This window comes from Pempheris klunzingeri, chromosome 22, assembly GCF_042242105.1.
Source record: "Pempheris klunzingeri isolate RE-2024b chromosome 22, fPemKlu1.hap1, whole genome shotgun sequence".
Classification (NCBI taxonomy): domain Eukaryota; kingdom Metazoa; phylum Chordata; class Actinopteri; order Acropomatiformes; family Pempheridae; genus Pempheris; species Pempheris klunzingeri.
The window spans coordinates 19,500,967-19,522,414 of record NC_092033.1 but is presented as its reverse complement, the minus strand read 5'-3'; the positions used below and the strand labels follow the sequence as shown (position 1 = coordinate 19,522,414).

The 21,448-nt window shown below is 45.5% G+C and overlaps 1 protein-coding gene across 3 annotated transcripts in view; it reads left to right on the top strand.

Annotated features, from left to right (window-relative positions):
* The first annotated feature begins 2,422 nt into the window (after positions 1–2,422).
* Positions 2,423–21,448, top strand: part of osbpl8 (oxysterol binding protein-like 8) — a 77,015-nt gene continuing 57,989 nt past the window's right edge. For all 3 annotated transcript variants that reach the window (XR_011585897.1, XR_011585896.1, XM_070853587.1), the window contains exon 1: positions 2,423–2,725. The gene's annotated coding sequence lies outside the window, so the exon portion shown is untranslated. The remainder of the gene's footprint in view (positions 2,726–21,448) is intronic.

The window sequence follows — 21,448 nt, the reverse complement described above, 5'->3', positions numbered from 1 at the left end:
GGTGATGTTCGCGGAGCATTGTGGGAAACAAGAAGCTGAGTAGGGGGGAAACAAACGGGGGGAGGAGGAGGAGGAGGAGGAGGAGGGTGGGAGCAGATGTCAAACAGCACAGATGAAGGACAGTGGGACAACAGCGGGCTGTGGGCCTCCTGCCCCCATGTGCAGGACACAGAGTGCTCCCCATCACTGCCCCGGCCCTCCTGAGAGCATCAGCTGCCTGGCCCCTGGACCACAGGGGGCCGGGGGCCACGGCAGAGACAGGGGCAAGGTGGACGGCTCCAGGGGGGGGGGGCAGGTATATCCAGTTTGGTACTGTTTTAGCCCTGGGTCAGCTGGTGGGGCTGACAGCAGCAGACTGCCCCCACTGTAAACAGCCTGTCTGTCTGTCTGTCTGTCTGTCTGTCATGATCCAGCACTGTGCTCATATTATTAGAGTAAAAGCTCAAGCCCAGTAAACAGATTTGTGTTCAGTTGTGTTATTTTCTGGGTTAACCCACCATTTTCTCTACCTGCTCTCTTCCAGTTAAATATGCTAAGACACACTCAAATACCTGCAGCACTGTTCAGCTTTTCTTAAGCAAACAGACACGGACAAGGTTTCCATTGCAGACTATATTAGAAACACAATGTAGTTCCACTCATTTGATTTGTAGTTTCAGTAGTTCAGTTTCTGCCACCAACCTTTCAAACACCGGCTGTGATCAGGTCATAATGCAGCCGTTACCTATTCGTTTGGTTTGTTTGCTTGAAAAGTGGAAGCTTCGGGGCACCTGCATAAGTGGAGTACGTGTGCTCAGAGAGACACTACTCTGCATGAGTATTCTGTTAAATATGCATGTGACACACAGTGCAGTGTGTGTGTGTGTGTGTGTGTGTTAGGAAGGCAGTGGCAAATACCATCTTGTATTTCTTTACATCTACATCACAAAGATTTGCTGATAGAAGAAGCTCCCAGATTTAGATGATCAAACCCTGCACAGAAACTAAAGCTGGATTCAGGCACTGCGGTGGAGACAGAGGCTGCACGTGACACTGGGGGGTCTGTAAATGGGAAACACAAAGCCACAGACAAAACATCCCAATCTAATGAACAGCACATACACAGGGTGCTCTGTGTGTTTCAGATAAGAATACAGGACAGGATGGAGCAAACTCAGCCGGGCTCCCCGGTGGCTATGGTGATGAGGAAACCTCCATAATTACAGACATGGAGAGCACCGACAGCAGTGCAGTTACTGTTTCAGGCCGTTAGATGATGTCCGTGTCCCATCACAGACCCCTCCACGGAGCTGGGCCTCCACCAGCCGCTGGATGTCACCCTGTCCCCAGACATCAGGCAGCCCTGAGCAGTGCTGCGGTAATCCTGCAGCCTGCACACAGCCACAGCACAATTACCTCCAGCCCACATGCACACCTATGGGAGCAGCAGATAGCCTGTGTATTCCATCACGCTGAAGGCTGACATGACATGACTGTCAGTGATATATGCAATATCCAGTATGCCATTATGCTCATCCCCCTCACGTGACATGTATCATGGCACCCTAGTTATGACGTGACATGGCTGACTGAAAGGTGTGGGGGTGAGCTGAAGGCTGGACCGAGGGGTGCTGCCACGGCCTGTCCGGCCTGTCCACCCTGCTCCATCCTTCCACGGTCCAGACACGCACATCAGATGATCACCGGGCAGAGACACGGGGCTCGGGGCGCCAAGTTACCCCGTTACAGACGGGCCGGATATCCTGTGTGTGGCCTTCAAAATAAAGTTAGAACAGCGCGCCGGTATTTATAAAAAAAGCGACTTCTACAACCATTATTGATGGGACTACGAATTACAAATGATATTATTTAAACTATAAACTAAATTATAAACTTTATTTACGTACAACATTAAGCGCTAAAGCAATGCTTTTCAGGAAGAATAATAAACCTTTACTCTCAACCATATGAATATAAACAGTGTGTCCAGAGAAAGCAATGTTCAGTTAGCAACATGAGTGAAATCTCATACATCAGAAGAAAACAAAACCAACAGGAAACAATGTGTTCTAAAATCAAAAATGTGAAAGGCCATACACATAAACAGTTTTAGGGTGTGATGATTATTTGTTGTTTGTTTTATTTTATCTGGTAATGTGGCAAACTGTTGGAGAACAACTTTAGGTGTCTTTTGGAGTTTATCTATCTATGGCCATTATAATGGAAGACAACCTGTCTGTGGGGGGCAATTTTATTCAATGAAATAACGAGCAGCAGTAAATGAAAAAATATTGTGATTAAAGGAGTGTTTGTATGAACGGAAGGAAAGGGTTTTGTCGACTTTAAATTTGAGCCTTTTGTGGCTTTTAATTTGAAATCTGTAACCGGAAACATGGTTGATTCTGGTGAATTGACGGTTGTCCACTCAAACCCATGACGGAATCATACAGGCGGGCTGGTGGCTAACAGGTTGGCTGAATTTCGGTAGTGTATAGACAGGAAAGCTCACCAGTGTTTGCGAAACTAGTGCTGAACTGTCAGACTAAGCTGCCTGTGGGAGCAGCATGACGCCGCTGGGCTGAGGAGGACGCCCGCAGAAGCAGCGAGCACTCGGAGAGGAACATTAAAACGTCGTCAGCTAACAGTTAGCAGACAGACCGCCGTCCCCCGGCGCTGCCTCGGTGTTCACAGCGTTTTCCCTCCGTGAGCCGCTCACACAACCCACCGGGAGCCCGGCGAGGCCAAGGTAAGAGCCACGACAACGGAATGACACCCCCTGAACGGCCGCTGCCGCCCACCGCTTTCATGGGGGCCATACACAGCTAGCTTAATGGCTAATTCACTGGATGTGTGTGTGTGAGTGAGTGTGTATGAGAGGGAGGGAGGGAGCGAGGGAGGGAGGGGAGAGTGGGGTGTGTGTGTGTGTGTGTGTGTGTGTGTGTGTGTGTGTGTGTGTGTGTGTGTGTGTGTGTGTGTGTGTGTGTGTGTGTGTGTGTGTGTGTGTGTGTGTGTGTGTGTGTGAGAGAGTGAGAGTGTGAGAGTGTGTGTGAGCTGACAGCAGTGACTGCGGTCGGGCACCACGTACTATTATGTAATAAGACGGGCTGGGGCTCGCTGACTTGTGACCCAGGCATCCTCTCCGCCTCCCTGATGTCGCCCCCCTGATGTCGCCCCCCTGACACACCCTGGGAGGCGGTGTGGTCCCCATTGTGGTCCCCAGTGTGCAGCCTGATCTGGCCCGCATCGTGCAGTCAGGACGCGGTATGCTATGCAGCTCAGTGGAGGAGCGTACTTCATTTCGATGAACCCCACAGACCATGCTGTGTCTGTGGGATTTATGGTAGAAGCCGTGAAAATGTGGCCTCTTTTCCTACCTGACCTGGCCGGATGTTACGTATCACCCCCCCCATGCATCACCCCCAAACGTAGGATCCTGCGGCAGTGTTGCATGTCTGCAGCTCCTCCGCCCTGCTGCTCTGTTACCACTTTCACCCCACAGGAACTGGAGACAACAACTGCTCCTACTTGTGTGGGTCACCTGATGCAGCAGGCAGACTCTGGCCTCTCATCACATGTCTGATATCATGTCGTCCTCCTGAGTTCATGGAGCTTTCGCCCTCCCTCCCTGCTGGTATTTGATTTGTACATTTATGTAGGTCTTAAACGAGGTTTTGTAGTTGAAAGCTTAATTGTTAGAGAAAGTCCTCAAATGTTTTTCCGCCCTTTTACTAATTACTAAGAGAGATGAGAAGCATGACATTCTGGCAGAAGCACCAAGTACAAGGAATGTTATTTTAGCTGGAAGATGGTCAGATTTAAGATTTCAGTGGATTTCATTTGTTAGTGTGGCTTTTTCATACACCGCTGCATGTGCATGTCTAGATCATAGGACTTGAGCCAACTTGTGCCTGACTGTAGGTGATTTGAGTCGATGAGAAAAAACACCAGTTTGTTCTGTGTGCCTGGGCTAACTTAGCTTCTACCACTCACACACTGTATTTCCATGTTTTCCATCCTCTGCTTATTTGCATGTAAATCCCAGAGTTTCCATGCCAAACCTTTGCTGAGGTGAGGCTCCCAGTTCAGGGTGACAGGAGCGACCAGCTTATTTGGCAGCCAAATGGAGTTTCCATCCTGTGGCCACAGCTTGCTGCCTGCGTACTGCTCTGGTAGACACACGGAGCTCTACTTTTGGAGCAGCAGCATTCTATTAAAACTGACATGCAAAGGAAAACAGCAGTAGGTCATTTTTGGGGTTGTTTGCACAGTGATGGAGGGAAAACATTGCACTGGAACAGGAAACTGAAACTAACTTTTTTCAAAAATAACTAACCATAAACCATACTAACCATAAACCTAAATGTAAATAATTGTACTTCTGATTTACCTGATCATTTTCTCCATCAACCGATGTTTTTTTTTTTTCTTCAAAGTGTGTCATGTCGTGTGGTTTTCACTCAGCATGTACCCTAAAAATGTTATTCTGGGCTGAAGCCACACTACGAGGGACTCATCAAAGTGAATATTGAACAACAGCTTGCCAGTTTATGAGTAAAAATCTTATGCTGCAGAAAAATCTGTTGAATTTCTATTTCTTGTATCCTATTCTGGAGAAGTAAGGCCATGGAGAGCATGGCTGGAGTGGGACATTTACCTTGAAATGCACAGATACACTACTCACAAAAAGTTAGGGATATTTGGCTTTCGGGTGAAATTTATGGAAAATGTAAAAAATTCACGCTACAGTGATATTATATCATTAAAGCAGGGCATTTAAGTACAAGCATGCACTGGTGATCTTCACCTCAAACAATTTATTGAAACAAAAGCCACAACAAAAAATGTCAATGTCTCAATAACTTGTCATGTGCCCTTGAGCATCAATTACAGCTTGACAACAACGTCTCATGCTGTTCACAAGTCGATTTATTGTCTGCTGAGGCATGACATCCCACTCTTCTTGAAGGACGGCCCTCAGGTCATTGAGGTTCTGGGGTACAGAGTCACAAGCCTCTACACGGCGACTCAGCTGATCCCATAGGTTTTCTATGGGATTCAGGTCTAGAGAAAGCGCAGGCCACTCCAATTGAGGTACCCCAGTCTCCAGCAGCCGTTCCCTAATGATGCGACCTCGATAAGCTGGAGCATTGTCGTCCATGAAGATGAAATTAGGCCTGTGTTGTTCATGCAGGGGCACAATGACTGGATTAATGATGTTATTCAGGTAGTATGGGCTTGTCACTGTACCATTCACAAGGTGTAGGGCAGTTCTTTACTGACTAGACACACCTGCCCACACTGTAACACCACCACCACCAAAGGCTCGTCTGGTGACAACAGTGGCTGATGCATAGCGCTCTCCTTGACATCTCCAACATCGTTGGCGGCCATCATTTCTGCTCAATGTGAATCGACTTTCATCAGAGAACAGCACTGAGGCCCACTGGTCCCTCGTCCAGCGTAAATGCTCCCTGGCCCATGCAAGACGATGACACCTGTGCCTGGTGGTGTGGTCAGGTACCCTTGCAGGTCGTTTACACGCTGATGTAAATGGTTTCGAATGGTCTGACGTGACACTCGGGTGCCTCTCATCTCCCTTAAATGTGCCTGGAGTTGAGTGGCACTGTTCACAATGAAGCGGTCATCAGTGTGGGATGTGGCCAAAGGACGTCCACTTCTATGCCTTTTTGTGATTCTTCCAGTCACTCTGTATCTCTGTTGCAACCTGCTGATGACACTCTGTGGCACTCTAAGCTCAGTGGACACTTCTGTCTGAGAACATCCTGTTTGAAGCCTCGCAATGGCGAGGTACTGTTGAATAATTGTTAGGTGTCGTCTTGGTCTCATGATGTCAGAATGTGAACAGCATGATGGGGAGGACTGTTTAAATACCAATTCTAACTTAAGCAGGAAATGTATTGGTCGATTCATGGATCAAACCTGTTGTGAATTTTGCTGTTAAGCTCCTTGTTAGAGAACAGCAACTGGTGCACAAAGAACTGAAACACTGAACAGTTGGACATGTGCATTCAAAAGTTTAGAGAAGGTCACATTAAGTTCACCTGGAAAGGTTAGAATGTATTTTAGGTTCATCCTGAAATTTCACCCGAAAGCCCAATATCCTTAACTTTTTGTGAGTAGTGTATGTTAATGAGGCTGATGAATCATGCTAAGTGCTAGCTTAGAGGACTAACTTGTCACATGGAGGGAGGCTGTTTCTTTGGCTAGCAGCCATTTACCAAGGCCCCGTCTGCTCAAAGCATTTTCAGGCAGTGGGATATTCCCGCTCTATAGAAATGATTCCTCCCTGCATCACATTACATGCAGAATGTTGTGAGCGTGGCCAAACTATTCTTTGGTCAGAGGGACACAGTACTGCATATGTACGTCTCCACCTGTTTCAACAGGGCCCAAGGGTGCAGTCTGCGTTTGTCCAGTGTGGCCTTCGTTTGTTCTTTATTGTTGTATGTGTTTGCACATAGTGAGATATCCGATGATGTGGGTAAAATGGGTAGGACAAAATGTGGCCAGCAGTTTGTCTGACTCTTATTTTTCCTGTAATGGTTTGCTGAGCATGAAAGCCTTTCATCAGCACCACCTTGCTCTTCTCACACATGCATGGCCTCTGCTCCCTTCCTGTTATGAAACACTAAGAAAAATGAGGGAGGTTGGAAATGTATTTTTGACTGTGACTTTGAAGAAGAGGTCAGCAGTACTTATTAACTGTTTATCTGAGCCTCCCATTGAGTAGTGTTTCCATGAAAGCAGACTGCTGTCTCACTGTCACTACTGATATTAAACATGTCAGCTGATACTCAGCCATTACAAACTTAGTCTTTGAAACCTGCTACTGTTACAGATGTCCCTTTTGGAAAGAAATCTATCTCCATGGAGGAGTATCGCTGTCCAGTGAAAAGAATTCATTCTGAGACACAGAGATGGCGGCCTGTGATGGGGGGCCTGAGTTAGGGATCTGTGATGGGGGGGCCTGAGATGGGGATCTGTGATGGGGGGCCTGAGTTGGGGGCCTGTGATGGGGGATCTGTGATGGAGGATCTGTGATGGGGGCCTGAGATGGGGATCTGTGATGGGGGCCTGAGATGGGGATCTGTGATGGGGGATCTGTGATGGGGGCCTGAGATGGGGATCTGTGATGGGGGCCTGTGATGGGGATCTGTGGTGGGGGCCTGAGATGGGGATCTGTGATGGGGGATCTGTGATGGGGGCCTGAGATGGGGATCTGTGATGGGGGCCTGTGATGGGGATCTGTGATGGGGATCTGTGATGGGGGATCTGTGATGGGGGATCTGTGATGGGGGATCTGTGATGGGGGCCTGAGATGGGGATCTGTGATGGGGGATCTGTGATGGGGGATCTGTGATGAGGGCCTGAGATGGGGGATCTGTGATGGGGATCTGTGATGGGGGATCTGTGATGGGGGATCTGTGATGGGGGCCTGAGATGGGGGATCTGTGATGGGGGCCTGAGATGGGGATCTGTGATGGGGGATCTATGATGGGGGATCTGTGATGGGGGCCTGAGATGGGGGATCTGTGATGGGGGCCTGTGGGTGTTGTGTTGTCTGGAAAAGGGCAGCATGGTGGTGCAGCAGTTAGTTTGCCTCACGGCAACAAGATTGCAGGTTCAAATCCAACAGTCCAAAGACATGCAATTCAGGTTAACTGGTGATTCTACGTTGCCTGTAGTGAGGGAGTGTGAGTGGTTGTCTGTCTCTGTGTGTCTGCCCTGTGATTGGCTGGTGACCAGTCCAGGGTGACCCCGCCTCTCGCCTTAAGTCAGTTGGGATTGGCTCCTGTCCCCCTGAAGGATAAGCGGTATACACGATGGATGGATGGATGGATGGATTGATGTATTTCTGAAGTAGTTAAAAACTGCTGATGTTCATGCGTATAAATAAGTATAGACAGCACAGTTGGTGCTTATCTCAGCTGACAGCAGTGGAGCTAAAAGCCTTGTAAGGTACATTATACATTTATAGTCCTTAATCACAGTCACAGTCCTTAAGGGGCTTCACAGCAAGCACATTATGAAACAATAAAACAACCCCATAAACTTCAGCCCCTCACTGACTCCCTCTGCCCCCGGACTGTAGCACTACTAGGAGTCTTAACAAAAGCTGTATTGCTCATGAAGTTATTGAAATGGCGAGCCCAGAGCATCAGTGACGTAACCTTCCCAGCTGGGCTCAGGACGCTGGCTGTGGTTTGGTGATTGGATGTGTTTGCTCTGACAGATGTGCTTGAAGTGAGATGGCTGCCTCTCACTTCCTGTCAGTGTGGATTTATCCAACAGCAGCACACAAATAAGGTTTTTTTTTTTTGCCCGCTTAGTGCAGCAGCCTGTATCACATCGATGAGAGTGTTAGCTGAGGCTTACCAATGAAAACAGCTGTTTTCATTCCAGTGAAACCGTGGTGCTGTGTACCTTTCATTTCACCGTCTCAGCCTCCTTTATTCTGAGGAGCTCCACTAGTCTTGGCTCCCACACATCAAACAAAACTGAACAAACATGTCTTTAATTTGCAGCAGTCTGCAGTGGTGAAAGGCTTTGGGTAAGTATGGTTTCATGTGTCTGCCCTGCACCAGGTCTGCTGCTGAGCAGGATTTGTTATTTAATAAAGGAGCGTGGGCGTGCTAGGCCCTTTATTAATGTCTCAGCCCATTAACTTCAGTGTCCACCTTCGTCAGGCCTCGGAACTGCAGCTTCCTCCAGTACCACACAGATCTGCTGGTTTCAGAGCTGACCATAATGTGAGTAGAAATGGCTTCAGATGCCGTTTTGGCTTAGAACCCCGGTACTGTAGATTTACCTTTAGACCTGGTTTTGTATTGCTCACTGGTTCAAACCAGTAACAAACACAGAATTAAATCATGTGTCGTCTTTAAATCTAGAGATTCAAAACCTCCAAAGTGAACCTGTGATTGTGGATTTAATTAGTCTCTTTAAGCACAGAGAGTGCTTTTGTCTCTGACTTCAATCATTTAGCTACACAAATCGAGTGTGAGCATCCAGATTAGCAGTGAGTCCCCCTTTAAAGTGGAAACCATTATGGTAGGTTTCCTGCCAAAGCCAATTACATACAAAGTCAATGCAAAGACATGAATACACGCAAGAGGACGCAAAATCGCAGCAGACAATGCGAAGGACTGCAGTGTCCTGCAGAGATGGCTTCAGTGAACGTATCCTGGAGGGGGATTTCTCAGGCTGTCCTGACATCCTGATGCTGAATCAAACATGGAGCAGCCCAGCTGGAGTCTGCGGGCACCGTGAGCTTAATGATGCCACTCAACATGTTATAGAGAGGCGGACAGCATTGGGTTAACTCCTGTGCGTGATGTGAATAAACAAGAATGATCTGATGATCAAACACGAGCGAGTAACGCGAGACGAACCGTTCTTATATCATGCACAAAACAATGAAGGCCCACATTGTCCTCTGAGAAGAATCATTATGTTCACTCAACTTTTTCAATGTCGGAGACCTTGACCAGTTGAATAAAGCATCCCTCCAAAATGATCTGTCCCTTTGCACTGTGGTTTAGTCATGAGATCTGAGTGCTTTCTCAGACCAGAGCCTTAGCCTCACTCAGGAATCTAGCCTTGCTGCATAACCGCCATAACCGAGCTCCAGACTGACAGAGGGCATTACTTCCAGTCCACCCCAGCAAACCACTGAGTCTGAGCTCTAGAGGTGACTCATGAAAGCGTGGCTGGGCCTGGAGGTGCGGCCTTGGGCCACACCTAGCATTGTACTGAGGGCATTTTAGCTGTGTCACACAGTAGCTACAAGAGGAGGCTAAGACCAAACAGACGAGCTAGATACAAGTGGTACAAATGATAACAATGAGCCATGTTTTGACATGGCACTGAAGCCACTGTTCCACTTTCTGAGGGCATCAGCAGGATACAGTTTTCCCTATATTCTTTGGACACGATGGAAACAAAAGCAGTAGAGCAGCCCTTTCTCTTTTGCTCCATTAGGCTGCGCTACCTACTTGTGGCTGGACATATTTTCCTAGAGAAATGAAGGTAGTATGCTTGTAGTAACTAAAAGGAAAAAGGACCTCAAAGGGACATGTGAGCAGAAGTGTAGCATGTATGTTTTTGGAGTCTTAGGTTCCCAATTGTCTCAGCTTGTCTTCTTTCTCTCCCTTTGCTAACTAGGGTGCAACTATTATGCGTGTTAGCTGGCAACAGCAAAAGTCATGATCAATAACCGCTTTCCTTAAGCACCTGTTATCAGCTGGCAGCTTCAAACACTGAGGCGAATCAGGGGAAAATGGTGGAGGTGGATGTACGGTCAGAATCATGTTCTATCTCCACGTAACTTCAGCAGCTTTATCCCATTTTGACATCGCACGCACTGACAAGACAGTCACATCCATTGCAGTCATTTCCAATATCAAAGTTACAATGATTAATAACAGAGGGATAGGTAGATAGATAGAGGTACTGTGTTGATCCCAGACTGGGAAACAGCGATACAGTTTCCCAGTCTGGGATCAATACAGTACGTCCGTCCGTCTTTCTTTCTTCATGGATACAGTTTCCAGCTCTCCTCGGCTCAGACTTTGTTGTGAAGCTGAAGGAGTCAATGAGTGTTGCACATGCTCTGCTTTCTACTGTCCTAATTCACTCATTCAGACTCCAGAGTTGTGTGCACAGCTGCAGCTCTTTGAGGGATGCACAGTGCTTTGCTTTTGTCGAGCCTGTTCCATTCAGCGGGGTGGTGGCGCTTTGTTTTGCTGCTCATGCTCACAGAGAGTGAACAGTGTTCAGCAAGGATACACTTTCATATCTTGCCAGAGAGTTGACACCTGCTGTGATGGTCAACAGAACTGCCCCATCTTTGAGCTTTTGACGGATATTAATTTCAGCTTTTGTGTGCTGTGCCTCTCCTCTGCAGTGCTGGCTGAAGTCTCTAAAAGTCACCACAGGAACACTGCCTATGGGCTGAGTTGGGCCCTGAGGGGAAAGGGACAGAGGATGTGACACACACTCCCATAACTGCATGTCATGTGCATTATTCACACAGAATTTCACACCTCTCAACTGGCAGATTTGTTTAAGTAACGTGTTGTAGCACAGATGATTTGGGCCAATCAGGACTGCCCAGTGAGGGAAGAGGAAGGTGAATGACTAGATGGCATTTAGTTCTAGTTAAGGAAGTTTCTGTCCTATATGACAAGTTGTATATATAGATATATAGATAGATATATACACATACACATACATCATGTTAAATAATCATCCGCTGTCTTAGGTTAGCCAAGTCGCCACAGTTGAGCTGATAAGTCCAGGCCGATGCTTCACCAGCGGCTTCAAGCTCCATACAGCCATAGCATTGAGTTTAATACGATGCATCCATGTGTGGAGGGACACTGGGAGAGGGTTTCAGGGAGTTTTGATGGTGCATTTCAAATGAGTTGTGTTTGGGGAACAAAATGTTACTTTGCACAGTGGAATAGATTTTTGAACAGATGGTGTTTTTTATGTCAGGGTTGTGTTGTGGTGTTGTGGAAACCAGGCTGCTTGCTCCTTTAGGGGAATAACATACAAACCAGTAAATGGACAGCATTTTTAGGGCACAGGGGTGCTCTGGTGTAATCATGAAAAAGAACTGAAAAATCATGGAACATCTATGCCACAGGGTCACGAAGGGCATCAAATGTCTTGTGATTTCTTATTTGATCAGTCTCCGTGGTGAGTTCACTGACATGATGTTTCATCAGATGTCGCCTATGGCTCTACAGTGCTATGATTTGATACATGCTTACTGTGTGAGTGTGTGTGTGTGTGTTTTATGTAATGTAGTGTGTAATGTAGAGCCTGTTAATGGTATTTGTGACCAGGTCCAATGTGCTTGTTCTTCCCTTATTAACACATTCACAGCTGGGCACTTTTATCAGCAGCACGTTTCCCCTGCAGCTGTACCTGTACACACACACACACACACACACACACCACACTTAATATAGGAACACATTCATCCTGCATATTTCACACACACACACACACACACACACACACAAACATGGGCATACTGTACTCAAATCACTCGAGGAAAAGATAGCTCATGATCTTGATCATAGAATATAAGACATTCTCTCTCCTCTTGCACTGTCCTTCTCTCTACATCACAAGCATTTATGCAGACTAATGGTTCACGGCGCTGGAAGTAATCAGAGCATGAGCGTCAGAGCATGGTAACACTGCCATAGTGATGCACCACAGTAATATGGCAGGTTGGTGGAGAAATGGGACATAAAGGAAAAGAAAGGGAGGGTTCATTCAAGATTAGGATGAATAGTGTCCTGGTGGCTCAGTGAACATGAATCCACTCAACCAGGATCCTCGAAGACATCACAGACATCACACACCTGGTGACCAAATTTGGGCATTTCTCATCATTTTGAAAATGGTACAGACAGATATAAAACAATGAGTTGCTAGATGTAGCCGATGCCGACATAAATCCTTCCTGTGTCCCTGCACTTGATGTAGAAGATGGACACTTTGTTACTGGTGTGTAAAGTGAGCCATTATGCAAGGGTTTGTTGGTCTGGTGTACGAGCTGAAACTGGTCTGTTTCCAGATTATCAGACATTCTGGCAAACTAAAAAGTAGCCTCTAAGTGCATATGATATTGCATTAGTAATGAGCCATATGACAACATGTTTAACATGACATTATGCCTGAGGCTGTAAATGGAGCCGTTTGTGTCTGAATACTGACCTTACTGACTCAGCAGCCGTCTGTGTGTATACACAGCGTCTGAAGTCCAGTCCGGTAACAACGGAGGATTTCACCAGATAAAACCCAAAACTATCAAATAAGCGGAGAGGCAGAGCTCTGTTTGAGGTTTTATCAGGTAAAATCCTCTGTTGTTACTCGCCCAGACTTAACACGCTGTGTACACAGGACAGATGCTGACATTAGCCCTGTTAGCCTTCAAGGCTAAAAACAAAGATCAGCTGGGTGGACCAGCCATCTTCACAACCCTGCTGATCGCCCTCTGTGGGCAGAACTCCTGGTTCCCTCTTAGGTTTAACATCATTTTCTCCTCTTCTCATCTCATTTGTGGCTCTCATTATGCTCTCTTCAGGGCAGCTGAGTCACATGAGACACGCAGTGTTAAAGTTAGATATTACCAGTCTGGTCCGTTCTTAAGATTAATATCAAACCGGTTTGAACATTTTCACCTCTTCCCTCCCCCCTCATTATGCCCACTGCAAAAAAAATCTGGTAAACTTTGAAAGTCCTGTTCATAAAACCACTGTGGGACACTGGGAAACCCCAGACAGGTCACAGGCTGGATGTGTCCTAAAGGGAAAAGTAGTGTCTGTGTTCTGGGCTCCCCCTGGGAGGTTGGTTAGCAGAGATAATAAGCACACTAGATAGCAATTCTTTCATTTGATTTACTTTGCTTTCTAATGCTGAATCCGAAAAGCCAGAGAAAATGATGTGATCTGCGTTGTGATGTGTTGGTAACATTTAAGGTAGTCCCTACGGAGGATGAATGTTTCACTAAAGTGATGCTGAGTGGGAGTTGTTTACTGCAGGCGTTCTTCAGTAGTGCTGTATGGATGCAGGATCCTTTCAATAAAAAAAGCACATGGTGTCAGTAGCTGTCAGGAGCCGGGGCCATTTGGAAGTAGTATCAGCTCCTGACTCCACCTTAACTGCCTGTGCCACTGCTCCTCCAGGTAACTTTACTGTTGCACGCATTCCATCAGTCTGACAAGAGGAGCCCGGTTTGTGGTGCCAGTGGCAATCGTTGTTCAATCATTCACTGCACTAAATGGCTTCATTTTAACATTTTACATGTGTCGCCAAAGCATAAACACATCACTGAATGAAATCACCAAAAATGAATGTGATCAGCAACACAAGTCATTGTAGGAAGAAAAGAAATAGGTAGGTTTAAGATAGGCTTCATAAAATCAAGAAATCAGTGAAAAAAATCTCCATTTTTATCACTCTCACTCTCCCCTCTCTGTCTCTGTATTCCCCCATTTCTCTCTCTCTCTCTCTCTCTCTCTCTCTCTCTCTCTCTCCCTCTCCCTCCCTCCCCCTGTATCTCCCCCCTCCTCTGTCTCTCGTCCTCGCTCTCTCGGGCAGTCTTGTGAATGTAATGGTGCTTTCTGCCAGCCAGGCTGCATGAGGTAGGTCCTTCATTCACCTGCATGCTGTCACATGTGCATGCTGCATGGGTCCAGTAGCCTCGGTGCCTCTGTGTTTTTACACTTGAATAAATGTGGTCTGTGTGTTGAATAATGTCACTCCTGAGACTTCTGGGTGTTTTCATGCTGTGTGGTGTGTAGGAAAGCTCCGTTAGGGTAGCAGATGCTAGTACATTCATTCTCAGGTCACTGGAATGACCTTTGCGTTTGCTACTTCCTCATGATGTCCACAACAAAAAACAGGAATGATCTGTAGGCTAAATATGCCATCTCAGCCTCATGCCTTTTTTTTTTTTTTTCCTGTTTCTGTTATGCAAGAGGTATCAAACACACACACACACAGACAGACAGACAGACACTTATTATCCAACTGGGACTGTGTGCGTCATACACGTATTCACTGTGCAGCTCTGTAGTGGAGCCATGGCTCTGCTCTCTGTTCTGTGGTTTCTCTGTCTCTGTGGCACAGATGGTTTGTGCTGTCCGTTATGAGCCAACAGCCTCCAAGTTTCTCCTATAAGGGGACTGAACTCTCTGAGGTCACCGCGGTCTCATTGACACCACAGGAGTTGAGCGCTGCTCATCGCTGTCCTCCTCATCAGCATTCCCATCCATGTTACGTCTGATGAATCGGATAAATGGATGTTAGTAATACAGTTTTAAATGTCACAAGGTGGCAATTCTCCCACCATAAATGTAGGAGATTATAGAAATATAAGCGATTCTCTGTCACGTTAGGGTTTTGCTATCAGAGATATTACAGTGCCACAGAAGCAGTGTTTTGCCATGAGGAGCTGACAGTAACACTCGTTAAATAATTCTGAGTCAGATTTCTGTGCGCGGTCTTGTCTCTAGCTGATCGGAGCTCTGTGGGGTGGAAACAGGCTTTAATGTTGCCTGAAGTATGGCAGCATATGTTGTAACAGCTATTGGGGAGATGAATATCAGGTAGTTTACTGTACTTTAGAAACATGCTAAAGACAAGTATTTCTCTTATGGGCAACGAATCTCTCAAAAAGGCCAAAACAATGAGCCAGCAAGTATTGTTTTGTGAAGCCGGGCATATCTGTGCCGCAGGCTCCATTGCTGTCCAAAAACTATTAAAAGCACTTCAGTGTACCACACCGTTGAGCTGGGTCATATGTTCCTTTATTATCCCAAGCGCACACACACTGAACACACACCTCTGCTGCAAATACTCACCAGAGCACCAAATGTGCATCAGTCCGCAGCAGAAAGTAGTACCAAGAAATCCACTTTTGTCTGCAGTGTCCAGATATTTTCTAAAATGATAAGAAATACACCAATCTAATCCTGGTACCTGAATTGTGAGATCTGCTAATACCCATGAAAAGCTTTTCTTTTCTTGAACATCATCCTTGTTTGTGGTATGCCTTACTATGATTGTGCATGTTGTTATATATTTTTATTAGTAGTGGTATTATTGTTATTGTTATTATTATTATTATTATTATTATTATTATTATAAGACTCTGGACTCACCTGGTGCAGTAATTTACCTCTGTGTAATAATTTGTAATAATAATTTTTAATACATCTTTTTTTTATTCATACTTTTATATATTTGTATTTTACTTTGTGTTTGAAGTTTATTCTTATTCTTTTGGAGCTGTGTGTAACAAAAAGCAATTTCCCCCTGGGAATTATTAAAGTAATTCTGATTCTGATTCTGATCATGTATCAGGTTATATACTGTCATTTGGGCTGCAACATTTTGTCTATCTATGTGAACTTAAAAACATGAGACTGTGGAATCTGGATCAGTATGTGGATCAGTCCAGGTGAATTGTTTCAGGATCAGGTGACGATCACGATATTGGATGAAATCGGTCCCAACTCTAGAAACTATGTAGCTACTTAGCTTTTTAAGAAATAGAAATACAGAATATTTGTGATCAGTTTTCTTCAGCAGGAGCCAGTAGGGCTGTGGCTGGTCTTCCAAAGGACTCTAATTCTGTCTGGAAAGGTCTTAAATATTTATTCAATTAGTACTGAAACTATGGTCCACTCCACAAACTGTCTGTACTTTGGTCTCTGTTATCTTGTTACAGTCTGGTTTGGCTGCAGAAGTTTTTGCTATTCATGGTCATAAACGTCCCCAGGACCGAATGGTGCAGAGGAGCTAGCTGGTTTTCAGTCTTGTTCATGTCGTTGCATCTGTCAGCTTGAACTGGTGATTTGCATGGCGCCATCCCCCGCATGTTCCCTGTTCAGAGTATAAATACTGTAGCGATATTTGGACAAAAGACAAGCTGTAAAAAGTGGCCATCATCAGTCCAACGCTAAATGAGCCTGGAGGTGTTGTTCACCTGTTGAAGGCCACATATCAAGTATAAAACAGAGAACAACAGTGAAAATCCAGGACTGTAATTGAGTTTCAGCAGCGAAACTAACTTCTTTCTTAATATCTCCTCATTTCACACTCTCGCTGTAGGACAACTGTCATTGATATAAATCGTTTTTATGCCAATAAATGTTTGACAAACTCGAGCAGTTTTTGCTGTAGTCTGCTTATCATTTTGAACTGGCAATATATCTGTTTACTCAGAAGACGGTGCTTAGATTTTCATGTTTGCTATTTATTTTTATTGTAAAGTAGGCCTTAAGGTGGTATTAAAAAACTTTAAAAAGCCTTGAATTTAACTAGCTGACACGTGAAGACCTGCTGTGACAGTGAAACATGCTGAGGTAGCTGGAGGGTGTTGAGAGATGGACTAAACATACTGTTGGGTTCGGCTATCACTTAGTCTTGCCCAGTGGCAAGGGTTAGTTTTGCTTTTAGCCAAAATATGCTTACAGTAAATATTTACAGTATATATGAAGGGTATTGGCCTCAAACTCACTATTGATCAAGCTCTACTTCTTACATTTGGTTTCAGTGATGCCAAACGGTGCAAAAGATGCTTGCTGACTGACACGTGTCATTTTGATGGCTGAGCTGAAATTAATTAGAATCATACCCATTCAGCTCGCAAGTGCATGGTGCAAGTCAGGTTTTAGAGGGTACCAACTGTCTCTCTCAAGGGAGGGAGGTGTTCCAACAGCACATTTCTAGAAAGGAGGGAAATAACCTAAGTACACATTTCTGCAAGGTATTTCTGCTCATATTTGGCATAACTCGAGCCTGTGCATGGTATCTGAGTGAGTCAGACTGCGTTATAAAGACTGCTTTTATGTAATCTTTATTAGAGGGCTGTATGCACTCTGTCCAGCCAAGGCCTCAAGATGCTCCCACATGCTTTTATGTGGATGACAAATTGTATAAAAGTGTCCTGGGTTTATGGAAACAGGATCTGTTCCAGGCTGAGATTTAATCGGAGCTAAAGGAACGGCTGCCAGATAAAACTTACTCGTGTAGTAAAGTCCTGCATGGGACTGTTTTTTTGGAGGGGGGGGGGGGGTTCAGTCCCTCTCCTGCTGGGTTTCTGACCTTTACTCCCTGTACCTGCAACTTTTCTGTTCGCCATGTGTGTGCTCCACTCCCACAGTGAATGTGTATCAGACCGCTGGCTCCCACCCACAGCGAAGACCCATGGGGCCCCATCTTCAGGCAGTCTTCGAATTCATACCTGTCCTCATCTGGATTTAAACACAACACTTTGATTTGATTGTTGTAGATCATTTGGCTTTGTGATTGTTTGGGCATTATCAGTCACTGGACCTTGTATGTGTATCCATGGCAAAGCCAGTGAACGTGCTCAGGCTCAGTCCGTCTCATTCACAGTCCTGTCAGGGATGCTTAGTGTCCTATCTGTTCACGTGGTGTTTATTCTAAATAAACCAGCGGACAGTTCAACACTGCTTGATCACTGACTCACACATAAAGGAACACGATTCCACATCCTATTTTTTGAAGTTCAAACCACTCACTCCAGTGGATTGCAAATCTCTATTATTTTTCCAAACCACAGAATGATATGAAACTGTTGTGTCTCTGGTCTACCAAAGCAATCCTCTGTCTCTACTTCCATGGTTGATTAATAGTCCTCACTCCCTGACCTACATGGATTAATTCTGTTTAAAGATGTCTCCCCCTGAACAGGAACTGGGACAGGCAGAAGATTACATGGACTGAGTGACCCCTCCTCCCTCCCCCTACTCTTTTTGACCAGCTGTTTTCATTTCCATACAGAGCATTCTTGAAAACATAGTTTGACCATCAGCTTCTCAAGACGATGTTTGTAGCATAGCCTCATGCTGCTCTTCCCTTTTAATAATTGCTGCTTTGATGGAATCTTAGAGCTCTACAAGACTGTGAATTAGCTCAAAGTGGTGAAGTGAGGATGGTGCTGTGACTACAGTGCTGTAGGGGATAGAGAGCTCCAGATGGAAACAGAGTTGTCAAAATTAGAATGTATCCATTACACTGGTTTATGACCAGAGTCCACAGTCCCATCAGCCTAAGCTGTTTGTTGTGTTTAGTTCTAATTAGGTGAAGCACTGGTCAAAGAAGCATCCAGATGCTTACTGGTGCTTTGGTGGTATGGACTCTTAACATCTCAGCAAACCATTGCTATCAGGAACAAGCAACTGTACCACAGCTTAAAATCTTGTTAAAGAGGCCATTGCCGTGAGAGGTTCCTTTTGGACATGATCCTAAAAGCTTCATCTTTGCTTTGCAGGAGTGTGGGCAGCAGACCCTGCCTTATGTTTTCCTTGACCACTGGTGATCATTTCCCAGACACTCTACAGTGATGGGCCTCTCTGGCTGTCACAGAGCTGCCCCCCTGTGAGAGCGAACAGCAACATCACTACAATCAGCTTAGGCTCCTGAAAGGATTGCTGTCCTTGCCTGCCCTTGAGCCGAGCTCTACTGTTAATCTAAAAACAATCAAAACCAAAGTATTTCCCTGCTGGAAATTCAGAACCAAAATGTCAAGCCATCCAAGTAGTTTTTTGTTAGCTCGCCTTGGTTTTCAATCCAAGCGTTTTCTGATTGTCTGTTATGTGTGTTTTTGGTAAAATGTCCAGCTTTTAACAGTAAACTTAGTCTTTATACATTGTATTTTGTGCTATTAGTAATATTCAACAGGCTACACTGTTGAATATTAAAAAGCAAAATATCACCATAATTAGACCATATTTATGTGTAATTTGCAAATAACTGCAGCAAAGCAATCAACCCTAATGCAAAACTGCTGGAATAATAATAATAACACCATGCCGATGGTGAGTGGAGTGTTTTCTGTTAGAGAGGCTGGACTGGAACCAGGAGAGAGCTGTGCCTGTGATGCCAAGGTGGTGAGAGAGGCGGTTGAGGAGGATGGAATGGTAGATTGTGTCAAAGGCTGCGAAGAGGTCCAGGAGAATAAGCATTCTGATGTGTCCAGAGTCAGCAGCAATAACTAGATAATTTATGATTTTGATGAGGGCAGTTTCTGTGCTATGGTGTGTTCTAAATCCAGATTGAAAGGGTTCATAGAGCTCATGGTTGGACATGTGCTAATGGAGTTGATCAGCAACTGCTCTTCCCAGGATTTTGCTGAGGAATGGAAGATTGGAGATCGGCCGGTAGTTGTTGTGGTCCTCCAGGTCCAAACTGAAGCTGAGGTACGGAGGCAAGTGCCAGGAGTTGCTGATGGATAGCATCAACCTTCTTATGGAAGAAATCCAATAACTTGGAGCAGGGGTTGGGGTTGCCATGGGGGAGGCGGGGGTCAATGGGGCGAAGTAGGTGGCTGACTGTAGAGAACAGTAATCTTGGGTGGTTTTGCTGGTTAGTGATGAGAGTGGAGAAGTACTGCTTCTTGGCTCTTGACAGAGCCTCCTTTTAGGAAGACATGTGATCTCTGTAGGCCTCCAGGTGGACAGTGAGGCCAGATTTCTTATGCAGTCTCTCCTGCCAGGGACCATCATGGAGCGTAGTTCAGTGGTGTACCACTGAACTACGCTCCATGATGGTGGGGTGAAGGAGATGAAGCAAGTTTTCAGGAGGGAAAGAGAATCCAGGCTGATGGATAGAGCAGTGTTGTAGTGGGCTGCCGGAGCATCCATTGTAGTCATGGAGGGTAGAGGTCAGGTGGGTAGCTATTTCATTGTTAGGGCTGGTATGCTTACTGATTTGATGCTTCGGAAGGTGATGGTGCGTTTAGCACAGTGCCTGGGGAGGGGGGTAATAACAGTAAATAGAACAGCATGATGAGCGGAGAAGTCAAGGTCCAGGCACTGAAGATGGAGGGGAGTAATGCCAGTGGAGCACACGAGACCCAGTGTGTGACCTTTGGTGGGGGTCGCACCACGAACATGCTGTGTGATGTTGAAGCAGTCTAGTAGACAGAAATTCAGAGGCAAAGGTGCAGCTGGTGGAGTCCACATGGATATTAAAATCACGACTTGATTCTACCAGGGTTCGGTTAAGCAGAGGAAATCGATTTTCCTGTCTGTGATGATGTCATGGATGAGAAGTGCTTCATTGTTAATGGAGCGAGCATTTTGTAGCATGAACGAAGCAGAACTGTTTGAAGATGCCGAGCGAGCTTGTATCTGTAGGTCCATTAATGTAGATGGTAAGTGATGCGTATTCCCATACCCGACATTCATTCTCTTGAGCTGGAATATAAATGAGAAAATCTGTCAACAAAAAGCATACATTACTCCCAGTTTCCCTGCTATACTGTACTTTGGCTCTGTGGAGAAACCCCTCAGCCAGTGTTTCCGGTATCATTGTGGGGCCGCTGCCAAGCCACAAGTTTAGGATTCCCTGTCTGCCCTCTGGCCCTCTGAGAGAGAGAGCCTGCAGCTTCTCAGTTACTGAGCTCTCAAAGTGCCACCAAAATTTAATGAGCTTTGGACAATTTCCTGCTAAGACCCACAATATTTTGACTGATGGCGGCCATGTTTTTTGCCCAATCTTTCTCACTAATAGGACAATTGTATACCTCAGTCCTGTAACTGATTATATCAATTGTGGTGCTGATGCAGTCAAAATTCAAAAACTAGATGTAACATTATTGTTTTTCACATTATGCAAAGTATCCAAAAGACATTTCACTCAAATAAAAATGTAAAGGTCCTTCTCGTGTCCTCATAAGGACAGCAGCAAATAGATGGCAGTTACAGAGCTAATGTATATCTATTCATCCTAACAGTAAGATGCAGCAGAGGCTGAAGCATATGTCGCACTGGCAGAGACTCTCTGGACAAGTGTGAACTAGCAAACTCCTGATCCAGAGGTATGATAGGACACCTAGTTTATCCCAAAGGGAAAAACTAAGAGGAATACAAAAGTCCCTTGCACTGCTACA